Source organism: Haliaeetus albicilla, chromosome W (genome assembly GCF_947461875.1).
Source record: "Haliaeetus albicilla chromosome W, bHalAlb1.1, whole genome shotgun sequence".
NCBI classification, from domain to species: Eukaryota; Metazoa; Chordata; class Aves; order Accipitriformes; family Accipitridae; genus Haliaeetus; species Haliaeetus albicilla.
In genome coordinates this window covers 22,492,222-22,505,804 of record NC_091515.1, presented here as the reverse complement: position 1 = coordinate 22,505,804, position 13,583 = coordinate 22,492,222, and the positions used below count along the sequence as shown (strand labels likewise).

Below are 13,583 nucleotides of genomic sequence, written 5' to 3'. Positions count from 1 at the left end.
ATTTCAGGCTGACAGGACTCAGAAAACGATATTTTATCTGATTGAGAGAAACATAACCACATGCCTCAGACTAATGAAGAATTACCTGCTGAGAACGAGAAATCAAGGAGAGGAGCTGCTGGATGCTCTGTTTGGTTGTTAATATCACCTAACTTTTTAAAAACCCTTAGTTATCAGATCAGCTTAAAAAAGAATTGCAAGATCTAAAAAATGGGAAGCATTTGCTCTTTGCTATTTTAGGAACACATTGCCCATCTTTTCTCTGCAACTAGGAAAGCAAAGACACGACTCTAGAAACTGAAAACAACAAGCTGAAATTTCCACCATGGGGGAGGGCTTAAGAAAAATGAACGCCACCAAACAAACTGATTAAGTGGCAGGAACTGTGCATTGTCTTTCTATCTGTACAGCGAGCAGACAGCAAGGAGAGAGAGAAGTAGTGCCTGGGGAAGGATGCTTGCGGGGGTGCTGGAGGTGCTTGTGGGGAAGATGCTCCAGGAATGGGACATCTTATTTTTGTGTCCCCCTCCATCTCAGTGCTAGTACAACCTCCCGTCTGTACAAACCCTGCTTGGATTTGCCATCTGATGCCCAAAGCCTGTGTTATCTTTGAGTTCCTCTCATCACCCAAGGGGCATCATAAGGTGCTAGGCTGCTGCACCCATAATATAACATCATTTTTATTTAAGAAGCATCTTAGAAATGCTAAAAGCAAAACCCAACCAACCAAAAAACAAAATCTATAAGGGAAAAGCTGTATCTAAGGCAGCAAAGTAAAAAACCCACCAGGTTTGCTGTTGCCCGAGTACCTTATTTCTGCCCCTTCCCACCTGTGCATTATGGTACTGTCTTTAATGGCACTCAAATTTACTATTTTTTATAGGTCCCCATACCTCATTTAATCCAGGAGGTGGAAGCATAAAGAGGACAAATTAAAGTTACCCGGATAACCATGAATTTCCCTTTTCCCAGTTTTTGCCTGCTTGACCCTGCAGCCTGAGGAATCATAGAATCATTTAGGTTGGAAAAGACCTTCAAGATCATCGAGTCCAACCATCAACCATGCCCACTAAACCATGTCCTGAAGTGCCTTGTCTACGCGCTTTTTGAATACCTCCAGGGATGGTGACTCAACCACTTCCCTGGGCAGCCTATTCCAATGCCTGACAACCCTCTCAGTAAAGAAATTTTTCCTAATATCCAACCTAAACCTCCCCTGCCACAACTTGAGGCCATTTCCTCTCGTCCTATCTCCAGCCACCTGACAGAAGAGACCAGCACCCACCTCACTACAACCTCCTTTCAGGTAGTTGTAGAGCGCGACAAGGTCTCCCCTCAGCCTCCTTTTCTCCAGACTAAACAGCCCCAGCTCCCTCAGCCGCTCCTCGTAAGACTTGTGCTCCAGGCCCCTCACCAACTTGGTTGCCCTTCTCTGGACACGCTCCAGCACCTCAATGTCTTTCCTGTAGTGACGGGCCCAGAATGTACTTTCAGAGCAGTTTTATGTGATGCTGCTGTAGCTGCGTGCGTGCACACACACGCGCGTGTGCGCTGTGGCCATGCTTGCAATGCAGGCAGTGTGCCAGGGGTCTGTGGGGAGGTGAGCAACTCCCAAAGAGAAGGTTACACCTCTCTTCACAGGCATGTGAAAATGCTCAGTGTGCTTCAAGCACAAGCAAATGGCTAATGAGAGGAAGCTGGCGTTTTATTGTGCAGTATAATAGCATAGCAGAGCAAAACACAATAAAAGGCAGACAGCCCTATCCCTGCAACATAAACCTGGCTGGGCTTTAGAGCACTTGGGGTCTATTACACAAAACTCTGTGGCGTGGGGAAGGCAAAGGATTTCAGCTCCATTTACTGACATTAAGCAGGGCTGCTACAAGCACAGGTTCACTCAGTTACAGCCACCTGGCAGGCTCTCCTGCAAGCTGAATCTCCTTGAGATATCTCAGGATATCCATCCAGGAGAGCCAGATGCTCCTGTAGATGCCCCACTGGTCATGCTCAGTCCTTCCCAGTCTGGCTGCCTGGGTTTTTTTTTTTAGCATGTCCCTCATGCTGTCCCCCTTTCTGCACATCACATCCCCACTTATAGCCCAGCCCCAGCGGCTCAAGGTTCTCCAGATGGCTGGTACAGACCAAGCTTGTGTGCTCCGATAGTGCCGTGGCTGATGGCTCTGTTTGGTTTGACTTCTTGCCAGCCTGGCTCAGAAGATGGATGAGCTTTATTAACAAGCAAGTGGCTCTAGGGAGGGGACTAAGGGCTAACATACATGCCCAGAGCCAAGAAACCGGGTTGTCTTCTGTCCTCTGCTCTGGTGTCTTGTAATGCATGTCACACCTTAGTGTTACAGAGGCTCACACAATCAAATCCAACAGATGTTAAAACTCAGATTTATTCTTCAGTAGAAAAAGTTAAAACCCCAATAACGTTAGTAAACCACAGGCTCAATGATGTAAGGGGAATTAGTACTACACAGCCGACTTAAGAATTCTTAAGATTTAAAAATGATCACTCAAAATGCGCATGTGTCGTGGTTTAACCCCAGCCAGCAACTAAGCACCACGCAGCCTCTCACTCACTCCCCCCCCATCCAGTGGGATGGGGGACAAAATCAGAAAAAAAAAAAAGTAAAAGTCGCGGGTTGAGATAAGAACGGTTTAATAGAACAGAAAAGAAGAAACTAATAATGATAATGATAACACTAATAAAATGACAACAGTAGTAATAAAAGGATTGGAGTGTACAAATGATGCACAGGGCAATTGCTCACCACCCGCCGATCGACACCCAGCTAGTCCCCGAGCGGCGATTCCCCGCCCCCCCTTCCCAGTTCCTATACTAGATGGGACGTCACATGGTATGGAATACACCGTTGGACAGCTTGGGTCAGATGCCCTGGCTGTGTCCTGTGCCAACTTCTTGTGCCCCTCCAGCCTTCTCGCTGGCTGGGCATGAGAAGCTGAAAAATCCTTGACTATAGTCTAAACACTACTGAGCAACAACTGAAAACATCAGTGTTATCAACATTCTTCGCATACTGAACTCAAAACATAGCACTGTACCAGCTACTAGGAAGACAGTTAACTCTATCCCAGCTGAAACCAGGACAGCATGTCACTCACCTAAAAGATGAGGGCTCTCAACCTGCAGGAGTTACCTAGGGCAGTGCCCCGACCCAAGGGGAGAGTCCCCGACTGCAGACCCGCTGCTCCGAGGAGGACCGAGTCAACCTGCCCTCAGGCAGGGCTCCGTTTATAGCCTAGTTGAATCTGATCTGTGGTCAAATAAGGTCATGTTAGTCCTCATTGGCCAAGGGCCAACACTTCCTTATTCCTCACCAAAGTGTGTATCTGTACCTGGTGGTCATAACCTGACTCCGCCATGTGGGTGGGGCAGCTCAACCCCCAAACCTCGGCTTCTAGGGTTTTTTTTTTCTCTTTTCCATGGACGAGAAGTTTCACTCTCTCTCAGGGCGGGTGTACCTGCCGCAACTATTTTATCGAAATCGTTGCGGGTAGATAAATAATAATAGTATACTGTATCTCTGTACTCGCATAAATAGTAATTCAATGCTTCAAACTATGATAGTATTTCCTTAAAAATGCTTTATATTACTGAAGTTTAGATGCTTAATCACAATGTATATACAGATTAGGTTTTTACTTTTGCTGGAAATATTAATTTTATATTCTATAAACTCAAGATATGTCCATTATTAGTATTCTGTGACTTCTTCATGGTTACATTAGATAAGTTTTTATAGTAATCCCAGACATCTAAAAATTAATGGGTTTATTTGTTGTAAGATTATATTTTGCTTAAAATCTGTTTTCATTTAGACAAGATAATCATATTTCATCTTAAATCATGTATCACTGAGGTTGCTGATGTCCTAGAATCATATAATCCTAAGGCACCCCAGGAGATTTTCTACTCCAACTCCTGCTCAAAGTGAGGTCAACGAGAGCAGGTTGCTCAGGATACTGTCCAGTTGAGTTTTGAATATCTCCAGCGATGGAGATTCTGTAACCTATGTGGGCAGCCTGTTCCAATATTCATTCACCCTTTACAGTAAATTTTTTCTCCCTTATGTTTAAACAGAATTTCCTGTGCTTCAATTTGTGCCTATTGCTTCTTGTCCTGTTACTGGGCATGAATGAGAAGAGTCTGGCTCCATCTTCTTTACTTCCTGTCCCCCTTCCAAACTGGGTATTTTTATACTTTGATAAGATCCCCCTTGAGACTTCTCTTCTCCAGGCTGCACAGTCACAGCTCTCTCAGCCTCTCCTTATGACAGATGCTCCAAGCCCTTAATCATCTTTGTGGCCCATTGCTGGACTCACTCCATGTCTCTCATACTGTGCAGCCCAGAACTGGACTCAGCACTCCAGGTGTGGTCTCACCAGAGCTGAAGTAGATCACCTCCCTCAGTCTGCTGGTGATGCCAAGGCAGCCCAGAATGCTGTTGGGCTCCTTTGCCGCAAGGGCACATGCTGGCTTGTACTCAACTTCTTGTTCCCCAGGACCCCCAGATCTTTTCTCTGCAAAGCTGGTTTCCAGCCCGTAGGCCCCCAGCCAACTGGTGCATGGGATTGTTCTCCACTTTGATAAATAAACCTTTCTGAAGAAGGTTTATAACATCACCAGTGGAAGGATCTGCAATTTTTGAGTCTCATTCTTGTTTCTGATATGTTATTTTTGATACAAGTTATTTTAATTTTTGAAGCGCTAGGTTTCATATCCCTTTTTCTAAAGGGACATAAGATTCAAATGCATGTTACTGTGCATCAGCTGTGCCATAGCATGTGTTCTGAACATGTGTGCTCTCTTTCTATATCAGGCATATGAGAAGTTCAGGTAGAACTCAGTGGAACAGCATTAAGCTAAAATTTGTTACCTCACTTTTGCCAGCCATGACATGGTAATTTTTGCAGTTCAGCTGATGCATACGAGTTTGTTACCTGCTAGTAGCTCAACTGTGTGTGTGAGCTTATTTACCTGCAAAGAAAAGAAATGGGAATAGCAAATGGAATACTCATTAAATTTGTGTTAATTAAACCCAAAGCAGATATGTTTATATTGAAGTTTTCCTTTTCAAAATTAGTTCTCCCTCCTTATAATGATAGAGGTCCCATACAGTTCAGCTCAACAAGATACTGAAAGAAAAATGATCTAATTTTTAATTATTTATTTTAGTGACACTAGCCCTGCATGTTTTGGGTTTGTGTGGCGGGGTTTTGGTAGCGGGGGAGGTGCTACAGGGATGGCTCCTGTGAGAAGCTGCTAGAAGCTTCCCTGGCTCCAAGTCGGATCCACCTCTGGCCGAGGCCGACCCAATCAGCGATGGTGGTGGTGCCTCTGGGAGAACAGATTTAAGAAGGGGAAGCTGCAGCAGGGGAAGAGATTGGAATGTGAGAGAAACACCTATGCAGATACCAAGGTCAGTGAAGAAGGAGGGGGAAGAGGTGCATTGGAGGAGGTGATTCCCCTGCAGCTTGTCGTGAGATGGCAGGCTGTCCCCCTGCAGCCCATGGAGGAACCCACGCCCCCAAAGAAGGCTGTGTCTCCATGGGAAAGCCCGTGCTGGAACAGTCTGTGCCTGAAGGACTGCAGCCTGTGGAAGGGACCCACGGTGGAGTAGTTGGTGAAGAACTGCAGCCCATGGGAAGGACTCACGTCAGATAAGTTTGTGGAGGACTGTCTCCCATGGGAGGGACCCCATGCTGGAGCAGGGGGAGAGTGTGAGGAGTCCTCCCCCTGAGGAGGAAGGAGCGGCAGAGACAACGTGTGGCGAACTGACCGCAACCTCCATTCCCCGTCCCCCTGTGCTGCTGAGGGGAGGAAGTAGAGAAAACCAGGAATGGAGTTGAGCCTGGGAAGGAGGGAGGGGTGGGGAAAAGATGTTTTGAGATTTGGTTTTACTTCTCGTTATCCTGTTTTGATTTGATTAGCAACAAATTAAATTGATTTTGGTTTTTTCCCCAAGTTGAGTCTGTTTTTTGCCCATGACCATAAGTGGGGAGTGATCCCTCCCTGTCCTTGTCTTGACCCACGAGCATTTCTTTACATTTTCTCCTCCCCATCCCACCAGGGGGGAAGAGTGAGCGAGTGGCTTCATGGTGCTTTGTTGCCGGCTGGGCTTAAACCACGACACTGCGTTAGCTCACTTATTTCAGCCAAGGTTTATGGTTTTCATAAAGCATTTACTGGAACATTGAATTTACAACTGTATCTTATATTCCCAGGCAGCTTTTTCGGTAGGGCATTTGATATTTAATACAGTATATAATCTTTTCCTTCAAAAGAATGAGGTAGAAAATTCTTTCATTAAAGGACTATCTTTATAGAAAGGAATTTTTTTCCTAAATTTGCATTACTAGAACAAGCAACATGGCTCAATTTCTTTTAAGAACAGTGTCCTTAGTTTTTCCTGCAACAACAGTGGAAACATTTTTTATTTTTTTCTTGAGTATTTGTAAAAGAATAGAACAGTCATGTTTTATCAGACTTTCTTCTTAAGGAAATATATGCACTGAAAAGATCTATGTTTCACAGCAGTGTGGATATCTCCACACTCTAAACTGGTAGTGAGCGGTCAGGCTTTTTGAACAGGTGGTTCAGCATGTACCTACAGACAAATCTTTCTTCTCCAGCCCTCTTCTGTTGTGTTCTCATATTTTAAGTAGTGATGTCCCCTCCATAGAAGTAAAAATGGAGATTTGTGAAATGCAACTTTTATCTTAAGTCTTTCTATTTCCAGAATGCCAGCATTGATCATTTCTTTCTAGTTATTGATGTTGTTACTGTGTTTGATCTTGTTTACAAAATTGTCTGTTTCTAAACTTTGCTACACTCGCAATATTGCATCTCACTGCATGGCCAGGACGCTACCTAACTGAACTGAGGACTTCCCTTACTCATGTACTTCTTGTAGCTAATGGAGGTTTTACTGTGCTATGTCTGTGCTAGGTCTTGAACAAAACTATAGTCTTCTACTCAAAAAGTAGTTCTTGATAACTAAATGACAGCTTAAGGCTTCTACTGATATATGTAGAAAATGTGGTGATGTTTCCTTTAGTGTGAACACCTGTCCATGGGGAATGAACTGAGATGACAAATGCACAGCTGGTAGCTAAAATTTGAGGGAATATGAAAATTTATTGAAACATCCTTTGATGTTTGAGTGCTAAGCATACTTATCAGTGTCATTTACAAACTAATAATACCTGGATCATAATGAGAGTTCGACTTCAGTTGCATTGCTTTTCCAATCTATTCTTCTATTCCTAATTGGTTCAGAAGTTTCTGAAGTCTTCATGTGACTGGTCTGGAAAACCTGGAGGTGTAATACAAGCTGGAGGACTGAAAAATGGTGGAAGGGAATGGGAAGGAAGAATGGAGAGTAGGGGAAGATAAAAACTTTGTATATGAAGTGCGTGTGAAAATTACTTTAGTTCTATCTATACTATATTAAAATTGCAGTGTGTGTATCTATCAAGGGTAACTGCTTTCATACCATTGCAGTGAAATTAATATAAATATAGGAGTTCCTACGCAGTTCCATAACAAAGGTGGATTTTGAAACAGTAGATTCAGAGAACTTGTGGCACCCCACATAATCATTAATGTTAATCTGAGACTGCCTTTAGAGTTGAAAGATTGTACCCTTGTAGCTGCATCTTGTTACACTGTTACATTTCTTCAATGTGGTTCAAAACCCTAGTATGCATCTGTCCAAGAACCTCTTTGTTCAAGACAAAGACCTACTTTTTATTGGTTTTGGTCAACTCTTCTGTTTTCTAGGGAAGGGCAACATATTATGAAGCTACTGTATACCTTCCCAAAGTTGAGTGATTTCAGTATAGCTGTTTACCTTCAACTTCCTTTTTATATTTATTTACCGAAGTTACTCAAATGTCTTTATTTTAGTCTCTTACAACACAGAAATGCAGGAGGGCAACTCCAATGTTTAATAGCTTTTTAGGCTGAAAAGAAATTTTAAATTATGACTGTAGCAAGGCATGTTGGGCTCAAATTACATTTCTTTATGCCTGACTAAGGATGACTGATAACGAGGTGAATTGGACTCAGTTCAAGATTTCTAGTTTTAGGTCATTGCTTTGACATAGGTTTCCTACATTGACTTGTAAATTCGCTTGAGGCCAGTTGTACAGTAGTATTTGGCACCCATTTGGTCAGAAGAACAAGTACCCAGTTCTTGAAAACAGTTCAGCATGTCTTATGGATAAGTGGTTAGAAAAATCATTAATATTAATGAGATGCCATGGCACATTTAGGACAATGTCAGGATATAAATAGAAATACCTAATATATGTAGTGTTTAAATATAGTGAGACTGTAATATTGTTTTAACTACAGGTACTGGGAGGCTATTCACAAGCACTTCAGTTACCTCCAGAGGATGCTACACTTCATGAGATGAAATTTCAGGTAAAGCATGACAATTCTTTATCAGTTTAGAGATTAAAAAATAAAACGTGGTTGTGAACAGATACTGTGCAACATTGTGTAATTGTTGTACACATAAACTACAGCACAATTAATTTAGGATTTTAATTTCTTCCCATCACAACAAGGTATCTTTTTAACAGAAATTAAAAATATGCTGTTATCTCAGCCAATAGCAATAAACATCATCTTTGTTAGGACATGAATTAGTATGTTACAATGTAGAAAAAACAACTGAAATATTTAAAAATTATATTGGGAGGAGCAGGAAGAACCTTACTCTGATAATTAGCAAATTTGACCATTAAAAATCTGCCTGCTCTTTCTAAAGAGTTGGCTTAATACTATAATCATTAAACAGGGATACTGTATGCAAAAGAGATGCTCCAGTCTGTTTTCACATTAAGTATTACACAGAAAAATTAGTCTTGGAAAAGAGCATTAATTATAGAGTATATTTATGTTGTCAATTCATCTAAGCCTTTATTTTATAGCTGTTTTGGTGAAAAAGTCTTGCAGCCATCAATACCTCATTAAAGTTATAAGATCAGCTTGTACTTTCAGTGTGTCTTTGCACGGCTTAGATGGCAAAAGTGCTAGGATCCATTATTTTTTCGGATCGGGAAGCTTTTGTCTCAATCTGTATGCAGAGGTACAAAAATACATTTTTTTTCTGTATTAAAAATGTTCTTCTGCAAAAATGATTTTGATTTGGATTGAGGATGAGAACAAGAAATATATGGCTTCTTTCTAAATTACTTTTAGGAAGGTAGCTACTCAAAATATGGCTGGAAAAATACATTGTTTAAAGTTAGGAGAAAGGAAAAGTAAAAACATGGTACTTCAATGAATGTGTTATGTAACTTTTAGGAAGCTTGCTATATTGTTTAGCTTTAAAATACTTGTTACTTTTTTTTCTTGTATTAAAAAAACAACAACAAAACCTCAAAACAAACAAACAAACACAACCCCAAACCCAAAGAAGCGAACCTGGCTATGAGACAAGGGGAGTCAAAAGAATCTCAGTAGATATAATAAAGGGGGATGAAAGATAATGCTTAGTGCTTACATTGTTGAAATTAGCTGAGGCAGAGACAGTCCTTCATAAGAAGAGCTGGTCCCAAGAACCAGCCAAGACTGGTTTTACGGCTTGGCTGAATGCCAAGAAACCACTGAGCCTGCACAAGAAAAGAGGTTACTAGCGGTGACAAAGAGGAGTGGTCTATCTTCATCTCTGCGACCACCAGACGACCACCATAAGGAGGCACTGTGCAAGCGCAGTTGAGAGGAGACTATGGAAATTACTTCTTGGAGCTAATTTTAATATGAAGCGGGGATAGGTCATGCATATGTATAGGCATATTGTGAAACTCTATGTATATGTAACACTTGACTGTATAAATTTGAAGCGAACTGCCGAGTCAGGCGCGCACGACTTTGGTGGGACTACCCCCCATGCTGCCCGGCGCTGAATGAACATACCTACTTTACAATCTCACTGATTGTGGAGTCTGTTTCCGCACGTCAGCTATTTTCCAAGATATGGTGACTGCTCTTTTTCCTGGATGCTATCACATCTCCTCCTGTCACATTGTCTGTGAACTGATGTGGCAGATACACCCGCCCCGACAGGAAACGAAACTTCTCCAGGCAGGGGGGAGAGGAAAAAAAAACCCAAACCCTAGAGGCTGCAGGTTGAAAATTGAACTGACCAATCAAGAGATGCCAGGTACATGGAAGCGTTGACCTTTTGGCCAATGGGGATTAAAATGACCACAGATCAGATTCGACAAGGGTATAAATGGGGCCCTGACGGAGGACATATTGGGAATCAGTCCTCCTTGGGCTGGTGGGTCTGTAGTTGGGGTCTCCCCCTTGGGTCTGGACGCCGCCCTAGGTAACTCCTCAAAGTTGAGAGCCCTCACTTTTTAGGTGAGTGATATGCGCATTTTGAGTGATCATTTTCAAATCTTAAGAATTCTTAAGTCGGCTGTGTAGTACTAATTCCCCTTACATCATTGAGCCTGTGGTTCACTAATGTTATCGGAGTTCTAACTAACTTTTCTACTGAAGAATAAATCTGAGTTTTAACACCTGTTGAATTTGATTGTGTGAGCCTCTGTAACATTTAAATTGGCGTAGTCGGCAGGATGGTGTTAATGGAGGAATTACTACGGAGGCATGGCTGCAGCCCTTCTCCCCCGGGTCTGGACTGGGCGAAGGAGAAGTGGTCCGACCCGGCAGTGGTCGTGGAGAGAGTAGAACTATGCCACGGAAGTACTCGAGAAGGCAAAGGCAGCGTGTGTGCCCTCCTGGGCGCCTGCTTGATTCAAGCGCAAAACCAAAAGAGTGATTCTGATAGATTGGCAAAGGATAATTCTAAAAAGCAATAGGAAATAGATTGTTTGAAGGTGGAACTGAAACGAGAAAAGGAGCAGATGCGTCTATTGGAATGAAAGATTGAAATCATGCTGGCACAAGCAAAAAGGCCCCCCAGTATTACCCAAATCCAAAAGTTAATCACGGGTATGGACCCTGAGGATTGGGATGGGGACATCTGGGGAGACTCTGATGAAAACAGCTCTGAAGAGGCAGAGGAATTGGAGGAAAGGGACATGTGACCCCTTATTAAAACAGAAAGGCACACGGGTCCACACAGTGGGAACCCCCAAACCACTGTCCGCACAACCCCTTGGACGGGACCTGAACTCAGCGAGTTACAAGCTAAGTTTTTGCGCAAGCCAGGCGAAACCGAGACTGAATATTTGTGGAGAGTTTCTTTAATGGGGGGAGATCGGATACTGTTGAGTGATGATGAAGTGAGAGGTTTCTGGGGACCGGGAGTGTTTCTGATTGACGGACCAGTGGGTGATCAGTCGATAACGTCCCGAGTAGCCTACTGGGCTGGGGGTGTGGACCCCAAGGAGAGAGGAGAATCTGTTACTGTCTGGGTAAAGGGACTGTCGGAGTTAACGGACGGAGTGCAAAAGGCTGCCTGTGTTGAGGCCGTTTATGATGGAGGGCAGCAAGGGATACCGATGACTGCCCCGGTGGACCCCCGCCACCTCAGACCCCTTATTGGAGGGCTGCCGGATGCTTTAAAGATACACGTCCAGCCCCTCAGAGAAAGAATCCTGGGGGCCATTGAGCGCAATCGGCAGAACCCCCAGAGGCCGCCCGCGCACGTAATGACCTGGGCGGAAGTGCTGCACAGTATAGTTGTTCGCGGGCGCGAGATGGGATGGGCGGAGCCAAGCAGTGGCACAGAGGGCAGCAGGAAGGTCCAGCAAGCCAGTTGTAAACCCCGCCCCGAACGGTCTCCTTCCCCCTCCCGGGAGCCTGAGCCTCCTTCCCGGGGTCGGCCGGGTCGGAACTACGATCCCGGCAGGAACGCTCTCTGGCGGAAGGCACCGGCACTGGGGGCACCCCGAGCCGTGCTGCACGGGCAGTCCGCTGGCGGCATCCGGAATCTGGTGGAATTGCTGGAGGGGAAAGCTAGAGAACAAAGGGAAAAGAAACGGGACCCTTTCGCGGCACTGCGAGAGGAACTGGAAGGGCTGAAAACTAGGAGCTGCGGTTTGGGGTTCAGGCCGCTCAATCCACATGGTGAATACTTGCCAATGGTCTGCTGATAAGGAGCCTTATATACACATTCCTGTGGGTCCAAGATGGATAAGTTTGGAATTCTTAATCGATACAGGAGCCCAAATTAGTGTTTTAAATGAACGACAAGCTAGTGAGCTGGGAATTAAACCATCGAGAAAGGCTATAAGCATTACAGGAGTGACAGGGGTGGCAGAAAAATGTCCCATAGCTGGAACTCAACTCTGGCTACTGGGGGAAAAGAGAATGACGGCTATGGAAGTGGCTTTGAACCCCTATGAGGGAAATATACTGGGATTTGATGTGCTGGTGGGTGAAAAATGGTACCTACCCAATGGCAGGGTGTGGAGCTTTGGGGGAGAGGGGCAGAGGCTATCCATGTGAGAACCTTGCAGGTTGCTCCTGCACTACTGCAATCTAAGGTAACCCGTGTGACTCAATACCCACTGCCAAAGGGGGCATTTTGGAAGTAATTAACGATCTTGAGAAGAGACAGATCATCAGTCGCACACATTCCCCTTATAATTCTCCTGTTTGGCCAGTCTGTAAACCAGATGGGAGGTGGCAACTAACAATTGATTATAGAAGATTGAACAGTAATACCCCACCATTAACTGCTGCTGTTCCAAGTATAACCTCAATAGTAACAGCAATACAGGCTGTGGCCCACCCATGTGTCCTGGTTTCAGCTGGGATAGAGTTAACTGTCTTCCTAGTAGCTGGTACAGTGCCATGTTTTGAGTTCAGTATGTGAAGAATGTTGATAACACTGATGTTTTCAGTTGTTGCTCAGTAGTGTTTAGACTATAGTCAAGGATTTTTCAGCTTCTCATGCCCAGCCAGGGCACCTGACCCAAACTGGCCAACAGTGTATTCCATACCATGTGACGTCCCATCTAGTTTAGGAACTGGGAAGTGGGGGGCAGGGAATCGCCGCTCGGGGACTGGCTGGGTGTCGGTCGGCGGGTGGTGAGCAATTGCCCTGCGCATCATTTGTACATTTCAATCCTTTTATTACTACTGTTGTCATTTTATTAGTGTTATCATTATTAGTCTCTTCTTTTCTGTTCTATTAAACCGTTCTTATCTCAACCCAGGAGTTTTACTTCTTTTCCTGATTTTGTCCCCCATCCCACTGGATGGGGGGGGAGTGAGTGAGCGGCTGCATGGTGCTTAGTTGCTGGCTGGGGTTAAACCACGACAGTCATTTTGGCGCCCAACATGGGGCTCGAACCCATGACCCTGAGGTTAAGAGTCTCATGCTCTACCAACTGAGCTAGCCGGGCTAGCTTTAGATGTTAAGGATATGTTTTTTATGGTTCCCCTAAGGGAAGAGGACAAACCCCAGTTTGCCTTCACTTGGGAGGGGACACAATACACTTTTAATCGACTTCCCCAGGGATATAGGCATTCCCCCACTATTGCTCACAATGCTTTAGCCAAGCTCCTTGATGCTGTGGAAATACCATCAGGTGTTCACATATATCAATATATAGATGATATC

At 44.2% G+C, this 13,583-nt stretch overlaps 1 long non-coding RNA gene and 1 other non-coding gene across 2 annotated transcripts in view; one reads left to right on the top strand and one right to left on the bottom strand.

Moving 5' to 3' along the window:
- The window catches only part of LOC138683444 (uncharacterized), a 423,605-nt gene that overhangs the window by 87,294 nt on the left and 322,728 nt on the right, over positions 1–13,583 (top strand). The window lies entirely within an intron of this gene.
- Positions 13,293–13,365, bottom strand: TRNAK-CUU (transfer RNA lysine (anticodon CUU)). The gene has a single exon. It is a non-coding gene; the product is annotated as a tRNA-Lys (tRNA).